Source organism: Eriocheir sinensis, chromosome 4, assembly GCF_024679095.1.
Source record: "Eriocheir sinensis breed Jianghai 21 chromosome 4, ASM2467909v1, whole genome shotgun sequence".
In the NCBI taxonomy this organism is placed as follows: domain Eukaryota; kingdom Metazoa; phylum Arthropoda; class Malacostraca; order Decapoda; family Varunidae; genus Eriocheir; species Eriocheir sinensis.
Window position 1 is genome coordinate 8,363,654 of NC_066512.1, and position 21,166 is coordinate 8,384,819.

Below are 21,166 nucleotides of genomic sequence, written 5' to 3' on the forward strand. Positions count from 1 at the left end.
GGGTTTATCTTCTTTCACGTGTAGCCCCTGTTCACCTAGCAGTGAGTAGGTACGCGACGTCAGGCAAGGAGTTGTGACCTCGTTGTCGCGGTGTGTTGTGTGTGAGTGGTCTCAGTCTTACCCAAAGATCGGTATTATGAGCTTTGTGCTCTTCCGTAGGGGAACGGCTGGCTGTTTCGAGAGACCCGCAGCAGGCCAAGAGGTGAATTACACACACACACACACACACACACACACACACAGTGAGAGAGAGAGAGAGAGAGAGAGAGAAGTACAAAGGAACAAAGGAAAAGCAAACAGCAACAGACTCTTGGTCCTAACTAGGCTGTTTGTTGTTGCTATCATCTACTCTAATCTACGAGTCATGCAGAGTCACAGGACAGCAAAGGTGAAGGCTCCTCCCCTCCTACCAGTCCCTCCAGCCGAGGCTGGCATGAAAAGGAAGAATACCATGTAGTATGGAAAAACTACAATGGAATTTTACATGGACAGAAGGAAGATCATACACGGCAACTAAGCTAACACTACTTTCTGTTAGACCGGAGCAAAATAGCGGATGTTCGGGTTAGCTCCTAAATATCTGTCTAGTCGCTTTTTGAACGTGCAAATAGTTTCGCTTTCGACGACGTTTTGAGGCAAACCATTCCATACATTGATGACATGGTTGAAAAAGAAGAGTTTTGATTCATTTGAGTTGAAACGCTTCCTCGTTATTTTGTATCCATTGTTTCTTGTTACATTTGATTGAGTGACAGTAAAGTAATCATGAACATTAACGTTATCGAATCCCTTGAAAATTTTAAACATTTATATAAGGTCAACTCTTAGCCTGCGCTTTGATAAGCTGAATAAGTTCAGTTCTTTAAGTCTGTCTTCCTACGGTGTTTCGCAGTCTAGGGATCATTGTAGTAGCTCGACGCTGCGCCCTCTCGAGTTTATCTATATCTTTTCTGTAATAGGGAGACCAAAACTGAACGCAATACTCAAGATATGGGCGAACTAACAGTGTCAATATTACTTTTCCTGATTTGTGTTCAAATGTGCGACCAACCAATACTGGGGGTGATAACTTTTTTATTTCTTACGTAGGCAAAACATTCTTTAGGATTTGTTTTGCTGGCCCTTGCAATATGAAGCTCTAGGATTCTTTTATTGTGATGTATGATTATTTTTGTTTATCGGCGTAATCTTTGGAATTCAATTTTATCTGTTTCATTATTTGTAATCAAGTATTTGCGACGCGCTCGATTTTTATTCTCAATTTGGCGTTTGAGTTGATTGTTCCACCACTTAGGCTTCCAGTTGGCTGTTGGTCGTCTTTTACGGAATGGTACGCATAAATTCACGGCTCTACTTAAAGTTTCTGTGAATGTTTCCCAAGCTGTATTTATATCTGAGGCTGCAGAAATTTCGCTCCAGTCTGCATTCGCTAGTAAATTTCTTAGTTTGTCAAAATCCGCACGACCGTAATCAGGTATTCTTTCTTCACTCGTTTTCATGTCCTCTTTTATTTTTATTTTGAACGAAATCATTCGATGATCGCTGTCGCTGAATTGTGTACCAACATTGAGGTCATTAACAAGGCTTTCTTTAGTTGTGAGAACTAGATCGAGGATGTTATTTTCGCGAGTTGGTTTTTGACAAATTTCTTAGTTTGTCAAAATCCGCACGACCGTAATCAGGTATTCTTTCTTCACTCGTTTTCATGTCCTCTTTTATTTTTATTTTGAACGAAATCATTCGATGATCGCTGTCGCTGAATTGTGTACCAACATTGAGGTCATTAACAAGGCTTTCTTTAGTTGTGAGAACTAGATCGAGGATGTTATTTTGCTGATAAAGCGCACTTTCTAATAAGTTGCTGTATAGATCATGACCTGAGTGTATATTTACCGTCTCCCCAGCTCTTTACTGGCAAGTTAAAGTCTCCCATAATTACACTTTCAAATTGACTGCATACGTTAGAAATTTGTTCGAAGAGTTTTCTGTCTATTTCCATTGCTTGGTTTGGAGGTCTATAAACAATGCTAATAACTAATTTACTTGAACGATTTTTAATTTCTACGAAAACGGTGTCTATATTATTTATTCTTTCTACTTTGACAACACGTGGATTTAAACCAGCACGAATATATAAGATGACGCCACCACCAACTCTCTTTTCTCTGTCGCAAAGAAAATATGAATAGCCGGGTAAGATAAATTCCGCAATAAAATCTCTGTTATTTGTATTCAGCCATAACTCCGCGACGGCGATAATGTGGAAGTTTTCCTTTGCAACAAGTTCTTCCAGGTCTATGAATCTATTTCGAATGCTGTGGGCGTTTACGTAACACGCGTTTATATGGTCATGGTGGGATTGGCTGGTGGTCCTTTGATTGTTTACGTGGCGTTCTCTGTCGTGGTTCGCTTTTTTTTTGTTTTTGTTTTTTTCTCTCTCTCTAAATAGTGACACCTGCTCAATAAGGAGTCTTCCAAGTCTAGCCGCCTCGACGGGATTTAGATGCACACCATCGCGTTCATACAAGTCATTTGCACCATAGAAGTCGACATTTTCTTGAGCACATACTGACTTTAGTCGGTTGTTAGTGCTGAAGGCTTTACTGTAAAAGGCAGTGTCGCTAGACTGCGGCACAACTATGTTGGCCGCAACAAACTCCTTCAGGGATTCGTGTTTTTTTCTAAAATGTCATATTTCATTTTCAAATCGTCATGCTTACGGTCGCTAACACAAAAGCGACAAGCAGAGGAGTTTATAAAATACTTAGGAGAGTACTTCTCGCAACATACTTCGCAATCTCTCAGGTTGGACGGCATTTTTAATTAGCAATGTCTTAACTGACAATGAAAGCAATTAGAGCGTAGTTACTGTAAAACTTAAGGGTGTCACCATAATACAATTTAAAAAAAAGTTAAATGCATAGAAAAGAGATACTGCGGTTTCCCAGTGCCCCAGGAATATAAAGGTAAGGAGACCTCCGCAGGGCCAGAAAAAAATAGAATATGGCCATTATGAGTGATGAGCCTTCGGAATTGAAGCTGGCAACCTTGTCAACAGTGCTGGGCACTTGCGGTACTTTTTGCGGTACTGCGGTACTACCGCACCACCAAACCGGTACCGCAGTACCGCAGAAGATTGCTGAAAGTACCGGAGTACCGGTACCGCGTTCAAATTCCCTGCGGTACTTTTCGCGGTACCGACAAACACTTTAAAGAAAAATAGTGATGATAATAATTAATGAATAAATAAATATGTAAATAAAAATAAACAATACCACTGTTTAAAGGGGGGGGGGGGCACCTGACCCACCAGACAGACAGACAGACAGTCGGATATACGCACAGACACCGTGGGAAAGAGGGGAGGCACTTTCACTGAAAAGGATAGGTACCTATTGTTAATTAAAAGGATGTGATTTTTCATCGGAGGGAGGTTGGAACCAGGATTTTTTCACCTATGCTTTTCTGGAAGGAACCATACTTGCTTCTAAAATTAATCAACACCTCATAACTCCTATAGTACGTTAAATCAATTCATCTCTAGTTGCGTGCGCGCCGATTATCTCGCTATAACTGGCAACAGAGAAAGACGGGGAGAGAAACACGTTACTAACGTGTACCGTGCTAACGTAGACGGAGTTAGAACGTGTAACGTTCTAACTCTAAGTCCGGGCTCAACTTCACTACTGGCAGGTCGGTGAAAATCTTGCTCGTAGGAAATAGTATATTAAATAATTACCTGTATATATTATTGTTATCTACAACATTATTATGTTACTTATTCCGGGCACATCTTTCCTACTGGATAGTTTCCACCTAATCTCTCTCTCACTCACACACACACACACACACAGCACTGCCAGACGCATGACCAGAATCCAACTTGTCGCAATTCATGTATTTCCTGCTCTTATTATTTCCTTCTCTCATTATTACTTCTACGCATGCAAACTAGAGCAAAGTGATCATATAAATCCGGTTTTCCATTACGTAGCTTGCGAAATAGGAGGAAGAATTAAAGGAGGAAGATAATGCTGAGGAAGGAAAGATTATAGACAGTTATTGATATGTTTTACCTTGTAACTATTAATATTTGAGGTTTCTCCTTGCACTCTTTCAGCACCCTTGGGAATACTCCGTCTGGGCCCGGCGATTTGTTTTTCTTCAACCTACTGGACTACTTGCCTAGTGATGATCACATCCCTCAACTTGTCGTTCTCTTCGCCCCCATATACCTGAATTCTCTCCGGAATGGATGTTAAATTTTCCTGCGTGAAAACTGAGAGGAAATAGTCATTCATCATTTGACGCATATCTTCTTCATTCTCAACGAGACACACTTCGCTCCTACCCGATTTCAGTTTTTCTCCATGTCAAATAGTTGACTCAGGAATTCGGGTTCGCGCTACGAAGTGTTGACACAGTTTTCATAATCTTTCGGACACGGAGCGTAGGCTGGCGACATCTGGCAACAACCCTCGGGGAAACATTCTCTTCTGACTTTTATAAAAGTACTTAATATTAAAGTCTTTAGTTTTGCACACTCCTTATAAATACCAGTGATTCCCTTAAAAGCAATGCAAACTTAACAGTGTACTCTATGTGAATGTGGCGAGGAGAAACGTATTGTAATGATAGGCTATGTTGCCACATTCATTTACAGAATCGCCGTGGCGGAGTAGAGGTCACTTCACAATTCATACTTACAAGTTATAAATAATATTATTTTGAAGAGATGTATATAATTAACTCGACAGTGATGAATGGAAGAAAGTGGTAGGCTAGCAGTGCAGCGCTGACCAAACATAGTCTCTACCCAGACAATAGGCTATATCGCGTCGTCTGCCGTGTGTCTCGTGCAACTTTGAATTATATGTCTGGCCACTTGTCGATACTTCTCTTTAGATTTTACCGTTAATAAAAAAAATATAGACAATTGATTTTGTGATTTTTTTTTTCTTCAGAATCTCGCTGATTTCACACACACAATATTTATATAGTCATGCATGAATGTCGTTCCCGATGACGTCATCATCAAATGCGAGTTCATTATGTAGTATTTATTTCGAATTTCATCAAATGAAGTGCAACTAATTAGTTTTTCCTATTATATTATAATACAGGGTTTATCGCTACATTGAAAAAAAGAGCAATATATTTGTGCAGTTATATATATACTTAGTCTTAACATATAACTCATTTGACTCTTTTAATGTCTTGAACGAAACCTTTATCAAAATGTTTCGGTAGAGCTGCTTAATATATCGTTATAAGGTAAAAACTTACACTATTGAATTTATTTCCTTTCTCAATATCATATATTGTGTATCTATAACAAAATCACTCCTAAACATCCCTTCCCTTCGAATAATATTATGTATTATATGAACGAAAGTCATTGCAAACTGTCTCAACACTTCGTAGCGCGACTGTACACTACATGTGTATTACCTAGTAAATAAAAACAAATTTATGATTGTAATAAGTGAAGAAATATAGGCGATATACCCGTCCCTCCGGCTCGTCTCGTCTCCAGCTCCACCCATCGTCGCTCTCCCATCAGCTGATTTGCGTCCCCCCCCCCCCCACCCTCTCTCTCTCTCTCATACGTTAAAGGAGGTAAATAGAGATAATTTAATAAAATAAAGGAAAGAGTAGGAGGAGAAGTACACTCAGCTGATTTGTGCCCCCCCCCCCTCTCTCTCATACGTTAAGGGAAATAAATATAGATACTCTAATAAAAGAAAGGAAATAGTAAGAGGAGGAAGAAGAAGAATCTCTCTCTCTCTCTCTCTCTCTCTCTCTCTCTCTCTCTCTCTCTCTCTCTCTCTCTCTCTCTCTCTCTCTAAATGTGATTTTTGGCGTTTAATTTTTTTTTTTTTTTTTTTTTTTTTACATATAGGTGTTTTTGGTAATTGGTGTCGCAGAGCTATTTTTCTTCTCTTTTTAAGTGTCGCTTTTGAAACCAGGTACCGCAGTACCGCAGTACTGCGGAACGCACCAGGGGGGGCGGGAAAAGTACCGGAGTACCGCGGAACGCACTGGCCATGCTGAGGTACCGCAGTACCGCGTAACGCAACCCCAAACTTTTGGTACTGCGCCCACCACTGCTTGTCAAGCCGGTCGACTTTGTCCTTGAGCTTTGTCCCAAAAAGACTGGGGCCGGCGTTGTTACCCATCACCCACACTGGGTAGAGAGAAAGGAGTCAGCCACCCAAGAGCATCACAGCATGTGTCCCCCTTCAAACACGAGCCTTGCGGGCCCTGGCCCAATGCATATGTCACCAGGTGTGCTCCGAGGACTTAATCAGGAAAAAAGAAAACCGCCGCAAAGACTCCCAAGTGACTAGAACCTCCCGGGATAGTGAGAGGAACATCGGAGGAAGACTGAGACTAGAGGCTGGGTAGAATACCTGTAGAAAGGAAGGAAAGGAGGGGATGTGTCCTCAAAAAGTAAGGGAGTGTGACAACCCTTGGATAGACTACCCAAAGGAAGGAAAAAAAAAAGGTAATAGTCCGGAGAAAAAGGAAGAAGTCCCTTTTAGTCGCTTTTACGACACGCAGGGAATACGGTTGTGGAATTCTTTCACCCCCCAACCACAGAGGAGAAAGAAAGGAAGGAGAGAGAGAGAGAGAGAGAGAGAGAGAGAGAGAGAGAGAGAGAGAGAGAGAGAGAGAGAGAGAGAGGTAGTAGTAGTAATAGTAGTAGATTCTAGTTGACACACACACACACACACACACACAGACACCACTCCGTGGCGCAACTGGTAGAGCGCTGCTCTGTCAGGTTTCACGGTCTGACAGGGCGGCGGTTCGAGCCCGTTCAGGCCGGATTCTTTCCGTTGACTAGGAGTGGTTACAATCCCCCCTTGAGCGAGGGAGATGGTGTTTGTGGTGTGTGAGGTTCAGGCAGTAGCCGTAGATCGACGATAAAGAGCACTTGCTCATTTCGGGAGGGTACCTGCTGGCGATTACGAGTCCAACACGTGATCAGGCCGTGGTGAATTTTACACACACACACACACACACACACACACACACACACACACACACACACACACACGCACTGACCTCCACCTCACACAAGTTATAGACTTCCCGCCACCCTGGACCTAATCCTAACAGATTTGCACGAGTGGTATAGTCGGCTATAGAGAGTAGTGTCACACAGTCCAGTAAGTTTCGTTCAGAAAGCGACATCTGGCAAACCCTTCACGCGACATGAAAATTATTATATCCTATCGAAATCATACTGTTGTGGTGATCGGTGGTCACAGGTGCACTCTACATAATTTTAAGATAGATATTTATCAAAAGTGCCCGTCGCTAACGCTTAATAAACATTTTTTCTTTAGGCTCTGTCGCTACATTTTGACACGAGCTTTTAGTTTCGGTCAGATTTAGTCAAGAGCAACTCTAAGTTGTTTATCAAACTATGATACATCTAAAAATATACTGCACTTTTTAGGGGAGATTGTTATGCCTTTTAACTAATAAAAAAAAATTCCTGAAGTTCACATGATGACGTCGTCGACTTCGGCTTTGACGTCGCGGCCACGGAGCGCAGAGGTGAAACGACGCTGGAGCAGCGGTATTGTCTTCAAGCCCTTACGTCTGCAGGCACTGCCCCGTCAGACATATCACGGATATTAAATATGAACAAGAGGGCAGTTTATAGATGGATGAAGAGGATACAAGAACCAACAACGTGAACAGCCTTCCAAGGAGTGGCGGGCCGCGACACGTAACCCAAGAGGAGGAGCAACGCATCATCGATGCCGCCAGAAGCTTGAGCACGAAAAATAGGAGAGAGAGAGAGAGAGAGAGAGAGAGAGAGAGAGAGAGAGAGGCTGGGTGGTGACGGGATATAATTATGTCCATCAGCGACAAGCCAAGGGGTCAGCTAGTCAGCGATGCGCCGCGCTCGCAATCAACACACACACACACACACACACACGCACACACACGTATTTATACTTAAATATTACGTAATCTTCATGGAGAAATGATTTTAGATTTTTAATGATCTGAATTGTCTTTGAGGCTTTATAGTGACGGGAATTAAGGCTGTGAGTTAAACAGACCCTCAAGCCTATTTGATGTTTAATGGTAAGGAGCATTAGTCACTGCCTGCCTCTGTGAAGGACAGCATTGCACACGGCATTTTCAAAGTTTGATAAGAAAAATTGTTTCAGACTGTTCGTGATGTTTTACCTCGTCATCATCATCATCATGTAGAAGACCTTCATTATCGCATTTCTAAACTGAATTCATATAATCTGGTATATTTCTAACTACATTATATTATAATATAATATAATGTTATAAAATATTATAATTTCACGGTCACACACACACACTACACACTGATACGCGTCACTAACATCGACAGTGAATGTGCCACCGTGGTATAGTTGCCAGATACCGCCACCAGGCCAAACATTCTGAAAAACCGTGACACTACTCTCTATCGTCGGCTGTACCTTCCCCCACAAACCCTGACCCCCTTTGGCCGCAGCAGACACACGCAGTGCTGTGGCTGCCATCCCCGACGGTGTCCCTACCATTTCGTGGCACCACCAGTAAATACAGGCCACTGAGGGAGTCCTCCATTATTCAGTTTGGACAATGGATCACCCACTACCCGTGGATTGAGCCCTTAAAGTTGGAATCATTTTCGTGGTGCGTCGTTGAATCCTTTCCAGTAAATCAATGTCGTTTATGTAATTAGGAGACCAGAACTGTACCGCATACTCCAGATGCGGTCTTACCATGGAATTATACAAGGATAGCATCACGTCTGGCGTTTTACACTCGAAGTTAGTCGCTATGAACCCGAGTATAGTGTTGGCTTTGTTATATGCTTTTTTAACAGTGATTCGCGTGTTTCAGGTCACTGCTGATAGTGACCCCAAGGTCCTTTTCCTCCTGCATCGCCTGCAGATGTTTCCCATTCATGATGTATGTGTGGTTACTATTTGTGGACACAATGTACATGGCTTTGTATTTGTCAACATTAAAGGACATTTGCCATTTTTCCGATCATTTGACAATGTGATTCAGGTATTTCTGAATTATTTCGCAGTCGATCTTTGTGAGGGCCTTTCCACCCACCTTGGTGTCATCAGCAAATTCCGATATTGTCCTGATTCTAGGTCGTTTATATATATATATATATATATATATATATATATATATATATATATATATATATATATATATATATATATATATATATATATATGCTAAAGAGAATGGGTCCCAGCACTGACCCCTGAGGCACTCCACTAGTGACTGGAAGTCACTCGGATGTCTGTCCGTTGAGTAAAACTCGTTGTTTTCTGTCGGTAAGCCAATCTCTTATCCACGCGATCAAATTGGCTCCAATGCCCGCCGAGTGCAGTTTCTTAAGGAGTCGCTCGTGCGGTACCTTGTCGAACGCTTTCTGAAAGTCCAGATATATAACATCACTGGGGATGTGGTCATCCCAGTTCTTATATATACCTTGGAAGAAGTCTAATATACTCGTTAAAAGCAGGAGCGCTTGTTTCTGAAGCCATGCTGGGTGTCGGAGATTGTATCATTGTCTTCTAGAAACTTGACAAGTTTGTCTTTAATAATCTTCTCGAGTATTTTTCCTGCAACTGATGTCAAACTTATGGACCTGAAGTTTAATGCAACGCTTTTGTTTCCTTTATTGAAAATCGGTGTTACGTTCACCACCTTGTTCAATTGTACTGACAGGTTGAATATGTTAGTGAGCGGGTGAAGTATTTGCTGTTTAAGTTCTTTTAACCCGGTAGCAGCGACGCAGCCAGCATGTGATTTGTACCTTGTACCGGCGATGGGCCAAATTTATATAATATTAAAAAAAGATGAAAAATAGATGATGCATAAAACACACAATATATTATATATATAATGGTGGTGGTTGTGTGAGTGATGATTCTTTCTCATTATTTTACTTAGAGGGGCCTTTAACCTAACCTAACCTAACCTAACCTAAGAAACATGACCCCCGCAGCTACCGGGTTAATAACCGTGGGAACAAGTTGTCTACTCCCGTTGATTTGTTTGTCCAAAGAGTTTTTCACTTCTTGGTCGCATATTGTGTCAATTTCCAGGGGCGTGAACCCTCTCGGTGGGTCAGGGCCCTAGGGAATGGTTTCGATGTCCTCGACTGTCAATGCGAAGTTACTGTTGAGGATGCCGGCCATCTGTTTGACGTCCTGGGTTACAGATCCGGTCTCGTCTGTCAGGGGACCAATATTGGATATTACTTTCTTTTTCGATCTGATGTATGTGAAGATTTTTTTGGAGTTAGTCTTGATTTTGCGCTATTTGTTTTTCATAATTGCGTTTACTACTCCGAATAAGTGTGCGATAATCCCTGACGCTGTTTTGGTACTGTGTACGCGCTTCGGCCGTGTCATTCTCTTTCATTAGGTTATAATTCATTTTCTATAGGTTTACTGCCCTTTTTATTTCCCTGGTCATCCACGGTGGATCTACGGCACCATTTACAAGCCTGGATTTTGTTGGCACTGTAGCTTTCTCTACCTCCAGAAGCTTATATTTGATGACGTTCCACGAGTTGTCGATTGCATATTGTTGGTGAGGTTAAGTTGGTCCCAGGTATCCCTGACGGATTATCTGTGAGTTTGTGACTTATGTTGACATCAAAACGGATTAAGTAATGATCCCAACAATTAAGTTTCTCACCAACTTCACACTCGCGAATGAAGTCGGAGTTGCTTACTAATACCAGATCCAGCGGATTGTTTTCTCTTGTCGGTTGAATTACAACTTGAGGGAGGAACGAATCCTCCACCATTTCTATAAGCCTGTTACCCCCTTGATCATCAGTTAACAGTCCCCTATCAATGTTAGGGCAATTAAAGTCACCAATTATTATTGCTTCCTTGCTTTGTGTTAGCGAGTGAATCTCCTCGTACAGGGCAGTGTCATCGGCTGCCTGTTGTTTTGGGGGCCTGTATACGGTTGCAAGTGTCAGGTTTTTTTATTATTTGTGGTTATTTCCACATAGACGGAATCGTATTTATCTGCGTCCTATTTGTCTATTTTTATGGCAGGGAGCGTACTTTTTACGTAGCAAACTACTCCTCCTTTTTTGTGCATTCGATTTTTGTGGAAGCTTTCGTACTCAGGGAATGACAGTTCGGATATTAGGTGTGTAGATTTGGCCCACGTCTCTGTGATGGCTACCACATCTGGTTTCCCTGTTGCAATATACGCCCTAATTTCGTCCTTTTGGGGTAATAAACTACGTGCATTTGTGTACAAAACATAAATGTGAGTCCTGTTTTGGCCGCGACGAGTTGTATCAGTTCGCTTGTCGGAGGCGTTGTTGGTTACAGTTTCTTGTAAGCCGCACCGACGCTACAGGTTGATTGATCAAGGACTGCCTTTGCCCCGCCCTCGCCTGCAGTTTTTTAAAGGTTTTTCGAAAAGCTTTCAACTGCCTCGTCCAGAGGCCTCCCGAAACGCGCCGAACCAACCTCATTCAGGTGGAGGCCATCATCGCGAAACCATTCTGGGCGCTCAATGAAGTGATGGCAGGCGTTTGTGATCGCTACGCCTTCATCGTCACAAATTTCCTTCAGACTAGTGTTGATGTTGCACGCTTTGCTGTTAAAACCGGCAAACGCGCTGATTCTAGGTAGAATTCCACAGACAGTGATGTGAGGGGACTTTGTCTTGTATTGCCGAATGACTTGACGGTATTTCGATAGTAGGACCTGAGGTCGAGTAGACTGAATGTCGTTTGTCCCTGCGTGAATCAGATAAACTGTGTCTTCCTTCGCGCTTTCCGTGACAGCTTCGACAGCTAATGTAATGTCGTCCAGTCTGGCGCCAGGAATACAAAAACACTTCCGTGTCGCTGTATTACGGCCGCAGAACTTCGTGAGTTAACCTCTAACCAGCGAGTCCCCTACAAGTCTAACACATGTTTTCAGCTTGTCCGTGCTCCGAAACTGCGTCTGATCTACGCAGACCAGAGCAGGAAGAATGGTCTTGCGGCGTCTAATGGATGAGTAGGAGTGAGCAGTGGAAGTGGGGAGGCGACTGAAGGTGGAAGTGTTAAGAGGGTTGGCAGAGAGGAGGGACAAAGGGGAGCCGAGGGAAGAGGAGGAAGGGGTGGAATGGAGACTAGTGGTTAATTGGAGGAGAGGAAAGGAGAGGAGGAGGATGGAGAAGATGAGGATGAAGGGGTAGAGTAAGAGTAAGAGGCGGAAGAGGAGAAGGAGGAAGAGAAGGGGAGAAGGAGGAGAACGAGGAAGAAGAAGGAGAGGAGGAGGAGGAGTAGAAGAAGGGGACGAGGAGGAGCAGGAGAAAGGGGATGAGGGACAAGAGAAAAATCACATGAGTAACTCTTTCAGAAGTTCTGGTTGGTGCAAGTACATGTAATTATAAAGGTAAGTCTCGTGGGAAATTTGGAGCAACTGAAATGCACATGTACGGTGATTAGGAGGAAGAGGAGGAGGAGGAGGAGGAGGAGGAGGAGAATGAACACAAAGGAAGAACAAACAACCGCAGACCTGATGGTCTTTACGTGGTTGTTTGTGACAAGCTACCTATCTAATCAAAGGTGGAAGATTAAGGACAGCAAATGTGGAGGCTCCTTCCCACCCCCCATCCCTTCAGCCAAAGCTGGCAGGAAAGGAAAAAGAACCAAGCAGCATGGAAAAACTGCATGGAAATTATGTAGGAAAGAGGAAAGAACTACCATTACTGCTATCACTAACCGGGCGATAAAAAAGGAAAAGAACACCAGTATTCGAAAGAACTTAACGTTATTACGACAATGAGTAATATCTTAGTCGCTGGTTGGATTCAAAATATTTGTCTCATCTATTCTTGAAGGTCATAACTGTTGTACTATCAACGATGTCACAGGGTAGAGACTTAAAAAAATTAACGACTCGATTGAAGAAGTGTTTGGCTTCGTGCGACGAGAATCTATTACCACTTATCTTGACATTGTTATTTCGGTATTATTCTACTTTCTTCCCAGTCTCACAGCGGTACTTTTTCACACTTCCCATCGGTTAGATCTCATTATTCTACGCATTTGAACCCCATTTATGTGCGTCGCAAACTGCTAGAAACGCCGCTACCGATTTTTGAAAAGTTAGTGAGTTTTTTGCCGCCTCGGGGCGTCACGGGGGGAACTGGGATACTTCAGAACTTTACCGTTATTTCTTCTTGCTCTATTTGAGCTATCAATTGTAGAGTAATCTTCCGCAATAATATCACTAAATCCTTTAAATATTTTAAACATTTCTATTAGGTCGCCTCGCATTCTTCGTTTTGATAGGCTGAATAAATTTACTTCCTTAAGCCTTTGTTCATAAGATAAATTTCTCAATCTAGGAATCATGTTTGTTATTCTCCGTTGAATCCGTTGTAACTTTCCTACGTCTTTTCTGTAATAGGGAGACCAAAACTTTACACAGTACTCTAGATGGGGTCGAACCAGCGAATTATACTGTTTTATTATTAATTTTTTCCGATTTATTATTAAAGACTCGTCCGATGAAGCCAACCAATTTGTTTGCGGTTTAAATTACCTCTGAACAATGCTGACCAGGCTTTAAATCGCTTGATATAGTGATTCCAAGATCCTTTTCTTTACTTACTGTAGAAAGTTGTTGGCTATTCATTACGTACTGAACGCGATTGTTATTGTTTCCGATGTGTAACACTTTACATTTGTCAACGTTAAATTTCATTTGCCATTGATTGGCCCAACGTGCAAGTCGACCTAGATCTGATTGTAATGCTTCTTCGTTGAGTTTCGTAGTTACCTTACTAGCGATTTTTGTGTCATCCGCAAATTTTTATATTTTACAAATGAGCCCATCATCGATGTCATTAACATAAATTTAGAAGAGCATGGAACCAAGCACTGATCCTTGAGGTACGCCGCTTCTGACATCGAGCCAGTTAGATGAGACACCGTTTAGAACTACTCTCTGTTCCCTCTCAGAGAGCCAGTCCACAAGCCAATTGTGAATGTTACCCGAGATACCGTTCGCCAATAGTTTACTGCGCAACCGTTTGTAGGGGACCTTATCAAATGCCTTTTGAAAATCCAGATATATGATATCAACTGATCTGCTTTCATCGAAAACTTTAAAAAATATAATGAAAAAAATCAAGTAAGTTAGTTAAACACGAACGTTTACTACGGAAACCATGTTGCGAATTATTTATTATATTATTTTCTTCGAAGAATTTCATCATATTGTCGCGAATGATAGTCTCCATTATCTTACAAACAATCGATGTCAGGCTAATTGGTCGATAGTTTCCTGGATAAGACTTGTCCCCCGTTTTAAAATATTTATCGACACCACAAATATTGATTTAAGTACAGAATACAACCTAGGTGGCTACAGACTCTTCAACAAAGATCGTGTAAACCGTAGAGGTGGTGGTGTCGCCCTTTTTGTCAAAAGCTATTTGCAACCCACTGACAGAACACCAGGAGACGGTAACGTTGAACATTTGTACGTGCTAGTAAACATTGCAAAGGTCAATTTAAATATATCTCACCTACAGGCCTCCGGGGCAATCACTCAATGCCGATCTTGAAATGTACAGCGTTTTAAGGCAGTCACTTAATAACAGCGACTCACTGATATTAGGAGACTTTAACCTCCCCAATGTCGACTGGGCGACACTGTCAGGTACAGAAGGCGAGTCACATAGAATGATCGAATTTTCAGAAGAAAATTATCTAAGCCAAATGGTTTCTGAACCAACTCGACAAATTAACATACTTGACCTTGTTATAACGACCCAAGATAACCTAGTCAGTAATGTCACGGTAGGAGAACACCTCGGTTCTTGCGTTCATAAATTGGTCCGCGTCGACATTAGAGCTCAAACATCAGTGATTGAAAATAAAGTAAAGGTGTCCAATTTCAAAACAGCTAACTTCGTAGAAATCCGACGAAAACTAATAAAAATGCAACTATCAGATGACGGTAATGTAGAGGACGCCTGGCTAAGCTTTAAAAATCATTTACTCACTCAGCAGAACACATTCGTCCCTTTGTGTGAGAAGCGAAGTAACACTAATAAAAGCCCACCTTGGTTTAACAGCGAAATTAAACACTCAGTCAAGGAGAGAAAATTGTTTTACAGGCTAAAGAAAGAGCAAAGCACGGCCGAAAACATTAGACTTTACCATGATGCCAGGCGACGAGTAAACAGATTAGTATGTCAGGCAAAGCGTAGATATGAAGAAACTATAGCGGCCAACTGTAAAAATAATCCGAAATCCTTCTTCAGTTACATAAACAACAGAAGGGCGATCAGAAGTAGAATTGGGCCCTTAACAAACAGCGACGGTGCACTAGTGACTGACACCCAACACGTTGCAAACCTATTAAACAATTACTTTTCCTCGGTGTTTAATACTAACAGTCCTCCCACCACTACCACCAACACCAGTACTAATGTAAATCCCGAGCATGCATTGCCTAACTTTGAAATAACAACCGATGAAGTCCTTAAAGCTCTCCAATCACTTAAAACAAATAAAAGTCCTGGACCTGACAAAGTATATCCAACTCTGCTCAAAGAAACAAAGAGCGAAATAGTCTCCTCCCTCACAACCGTATTCAATATGTCCTTGCGACAAGGCATCGTCCCTTCGGATTGGAAAAAGGCTAACGTGACACCGATTTTTAAGAAAGGAGACAAAAAAGTACCAGGTAAGTACAGGCCCATTAGTCTAACTTCGGTTGTAGGTAAGCTACTTGAGAGCATAATTAGAGACAAAATTGTGAGTTACCTTGAAAGCCACTCATTAACTGGGGACTCACAACATGGCTTCCGTATCAAAAGATCCTGCCTATCAAACCTATTAACCTTTTATAACGACCTCTTCACTGTTTATGACGTAACCAAATCACTGGACGTAGTCTATCTTGATTTCCAGAAAGCGTTTGATAAAGTTCCACATCATAAATTACTTTACAAATTAAAGCAAATAGTTATTGACGGTCAAGTACACCAATGGATCGCGAATTGATTGAGCAACAGACAACAAAGAGTGGTGATTGACGGATTTAACTCAGAGTGGGCGCCGGTCACTAGTGGTGTCCCTCAGGGCTCGGTTCTTGGCTCAGTGCTCTTCATTATTTACATCAACGATGTGGATGTTGGACTCAATAATCGCATTAGTAAATTTGCAGACGACACAAAGATTGGTAACTCGGTTCACACTGACGAAGACAGGTAAAGCCTCCAAGAGGATTTGCACAAAATTTCAGCTTAGTCTGATAAATGGGAGATACTCTTTAACGTTAGACAAGTGCCAGGTCCTTCAAGTTGGAACAAGGAATAAGAAGTTCGATTACGAAATGCGCGGCGTTAAACTCAAAAGCGCTCAATGCGTTAAGGACTTGGGGGTCAAAATCGCGTCAAACCTTAAATTCTCACAGCGATGCATCGATGCAGCAAATAAAGCGAACATAATGTTGGGCTTCATTAAAATAATTTTTTTATTCAAGAATAAAGATGTAATACTTCCACTCTACAATAGTTTAGTCAGACCCCACTTGGAATATGCGGTACAGTTTTGGTCTCCCCACCATGCAAAGGACATTGCTAAATTAGAAGGTGTTCAGCGTCGGGCAACAAAAATGATCCCTTCCTTGCGCAACAAATCTTACGAAGAAAGGCTTTCCACCCTTAATATGTTCTCTCTTGAGAAACGTCGCCTCCGAGGAAAACTGATCGAATGTTTTAAAATACTTAATGGTTTCACGAATGTAGACAGATCAACATTGTTTATGATCGATGACACTTTGCGCACGAGGAACAATGGCGTAAAACTCAAATGTAGACAAGTAAATTCAGACTGCACCAAATTTTTCTTCACCAACGTTGTAGTGCGAGAATGGAATAAGCTCCCACCGTCAGTGGTCCAATGTAAACGATTGACTCCTTCAAAAACAACCTCGACCGTCACTTTCTTCAACTTAATATCAACTAGAGTAGAAATGCAACGTTTTGGAGCCTTCTGATTAATGTAAAATCACTTAGGTTTAAAGACAGACCTCCTAGCCTGGACCATGGGGTCTGTGTGGTCTGATTTTCTATGTAAATATATGTAAATCTCTCTCTCTCTCTCTCTCTCTCTCTCTCTCTCTCTCTCTCTCTCTCTCTCTCTCTCTCTCTCTCTCTCTCTCTCTCTCTCTCTCTCTCTCTCTCTCTTTGAGCCTACCATTCTTCTTTTTTACCCACACATTATCTCCCCATGATGACACAACATCGCTCACTCCCAGTTTGTGCCTCCTGCCCCATCCATAGTAATATTTTTACACTTAATTACAGTACCTTTCAGAGACACTTTCTGCCTCCCTTTCCGCATTCTTCTCCACATACTCTTGATAGGCCAAATACACACACACACACACACACACACACACACACACACACACGGCCCGGTAGCTCAGGGGTAGAGCGTCTGGCTCACAACCAGAAGGTCCGGGGTTCGATTCCCCGGTCGGGTGAAGATAAGTTGGGTTTATCTTCTTTCACGTGTAGCCCCTGTTCACCTAGCAGTGAGTAGGTACGCGACGTCAGGCAAGGAGTTGTGACCTCATTGTCGCGGTGTGTTGTGTGTGAGTGGTCTCAGTCCTACCCAAAGATCGGTACTACGAGCTCTGTGCTCTTCCGTAGGGGAACGGCTGGCTGTCTCGAGAGAGACCCGCACCAGACCAAGAGGTGAATTACACACACACACACACACTAATATCACTACCACTATTCAATATTATTCGTAAAATTTTCACATCGTATATATTTACCCATTCATCGGTACTCTCATCCAGTTCATTTCTTTCATTTCACTAGTTCTTTTCACAACCACCACCGCCACCAGGTCCAGTTTTCACTCAGCCTCCCACCGCCATACACGTATATCCAGCCAAAGCAAAACAAAGGACACCCGGAATGACCCTTATCAGCCTCCTTCACTTTCTCTTTTTTTCCATGCTCTCTTTTCTCCTACCTTGTAATCCAACACAAGCGGAGGAAGTTAAAGGCGGAGGATTTGCGGACGAAAAGAGGAAAGGGGACGCCAGACAGGCCGGGTGGGACAGATATAGACTGTTGAGTGTTTGTTGTTTTCGATGTGAAAGCTAGAAACTCAGCAGGTCAACCAGGCAGGCAATCAAGTAAGCAGGCAAGTCGGCCGGCACGCATGTGGCCGAGATGAAGGAAGTGGTGGTGGTGATGGTGGTGGTGGTAAAGATGGTGATGGTAGAGGTAGAGGTCGGTGACAGAGGTGAAAGTGACGGTAGGGTGAATGTGGTACTGGGGGTGTTTGCTGTGGTGGTGGATTCGCTAAGTGGCAAAGGTGAAGATGATGGTGATGGTGACAGAGGTAAATATGATGATGACAGAGGGGGGCGTTGGTGGCAGAGGTGAAGAGTAAGGTGAGGGACCGAGGGTGGAAGTGAGTGTAGGTGGCAGAGGTGAAAGTAATGGTGGTGGGGTGAAGGTAGAAGTAGGTGGCAGAGCTGAAGGTGATGACTGGGTGAAAGTGGAGGTAGGTAACATAGTAGGTAGGTGGACGTTGTAGTTGCGGTCGTGGTGGAGAAAAGTGACAGACGGTGAAGATGATGGTGATGGTATATGTGTAAGTAGATGAAAGGTTAAGGTGTTGAAAGTGGTGGCGAGTTTTCTTATTGTTGTTGTTGGTGGTGGTGGTGGTTACGGAGTTGACTGAGGGAGGTGGCCCTACTTTTTTATACTGCGCCTTATCATATTCTTTCCATGCGTCTAATTCTCCAATTATTTTCTTTTTCCTCTTTAACATCATTATCATCTTTCATCTTATTCTTATTCGTATCTGTCTGATACATATTAATTTTTCTTCTTCGTATTCTTATTCTTGTTGCTGTTATTTATTTTTCCACTTTTGATCCTTTCTGTTTCTGGTCCTTACACTTTCCTTTGATCTCTTTGCCCCTTCATCCTTCTCCTTCTCCTCCTCCTCCTTGCATCTATTTTTGTTCCAACTCATCCTCCTACAGTTGCTCTACTTTTTTTTATAGTGCGCCTTATCATATTCTTTCTATGCGTCTAATTCTCCAATTATTTTCTCTCTCATTATACAAAAGGGACATAAATAGAAAGAAGACTAAGCAGAAATTGAACTTCAAACCTTCCCCACTGCTGACACACTCGCAGCAATGTCCAGCAGAGGGAGAAAACACTACTAAGGTCAGTGGCGGATCCAGCTCCAGGTGAAGGGGTGGAAGGGGGGGTTGCGGGGGCTGATATACAAGATAGGCGCCATACCATATATATATATATATATATATATATATATATATATATATATATATATATATATATATATATATATATATATATATATATATATATGCCTGTTTGTGAAGTGTATCGACCTCAGTGACCTGCCCAGGCTGCCGAGTGCCCACGACGGCCACGAGGCGACAAGTAGCCGACAACTGACTGGCTGCGTGGCTGGGGCGCTGGGAGTACAGTACAGTAGGGGTTGACATGATCCGTTACTGGATTTGAATCCACTAAATCCATCTGGCGCCGTAGTAGTAGTAATATTGTTATTATTATTATCATAATTTGATATATTTTTCAAATGACATTTTCTCTTATATTAATTGCTCTACTACTGCGAAACATGTATGGTGTAAGGACCTTGCTTTGGCAATCAAAACAACAGCTCTTCATTTTACTAAAAATCCTTAGTTTGCGGAATATGAATTTTTACTTTTTCAGTGCCATTATTACCCCTTTAGGGCGGTAAAAAAATCTTTGCAAATCCAGTCCTTTCAGGTATGAAGAAAAGCGAGGTGTTGTTTCAATCAAACGAATCTAGGCATAATTTGAGTTTTTGTTTCATTAAAATCGGTTGAAAATAACAGGATATGCAGTTCAAAGTTATAAAAATTAAGTTTTGAGAATTGGGCTGTCAAAGTTTTTTCATGAACTGTAAATGCATGATACACAAACATTACTAAATGATATGGTAGCATTTACCTCTTCATTTATTACTAATCAAATATAAAGTAATATTTCTTCATGTTCAATCATATATTTTGATATGCAGGCATAAAATCTTCATTCTCGAGTCTCCTGCCCGGGCCCGTACTTATAAGAACATAAGAACATAAGAACGCAGGAGTCTGCAAGAGGCCGGTAGGCCTGTACGAGGCAGCTCCTTTGACCTTAAGCTCCCGTGTATCTAACCCCAAAGCTCCCGTGTATCTAACCCCCAAGAATATGTTTCGCTTATGTGAGGCATAAATCAAGAAAATGGCGGACACCGAGACGTAAGGGAAGCATAATCCTTCGGTTTCAACTCAGCGGAACCTAAACTGACTCGCCAGCTACGCGCGGGGTGGAGGTAACATTGCGTTCCTTAGGTCGACCTAAGCGAAGCATAACAGTCAAGATGGCGGAGGTAGTGGGTGCGCGTCTGCGGCAGCTGAGAACTTTTCGGGCACGAAGAGACGTCCTTGATGTACCAATATATATTATGCACTTCATGAATACCATTTTATTTCCAGAAAAATCTTTCCTGTTCCATTCCTGTCCTTATGGAAGGCTCTTATTTTAGTTTTTGCATCTTGCATCACTGTCTGCCAGCGTCTCTGGCACTGCTTCGTGCACCTACTAAAGCCTGGGTGGAGTGTCACTAGGCGAGTGACAATGCTGCCCCACGCCTTCGCCTTCGCCTCAACAGAGCAGCCATTTTCCGAAAAAAAATTCCTTTGAGGATGGCTTCTTCCAGGTGGGGCCTGATGGTCGGCCCAGCCCGTTCTGGCGCAGGCGACTGTTTATAGTGGAGCCATCTTGCATTGGCTCATGCTGCCCCCCGGAACTCGTTCTTGATTCGCTTGGACGGCTTCCTCTAGAGTCCGGGTTGATGGGTGGTCTTCAGGACAGCATGTGGGTAGTTTTAAGCCACTCGGCGGTGACTGAAAAATCCGAGTGGTAGCGTGAGGATTCGAACCCGCGTCGTCCATCACGCGGCGAATGTGGGTCCAGTACGCTATCACTTCGGCCACCACCGCGGGATATGTCTCAGTTTACGTCTCACATAAATTTCTTTATAAGTACGGGCCCTGGTCCC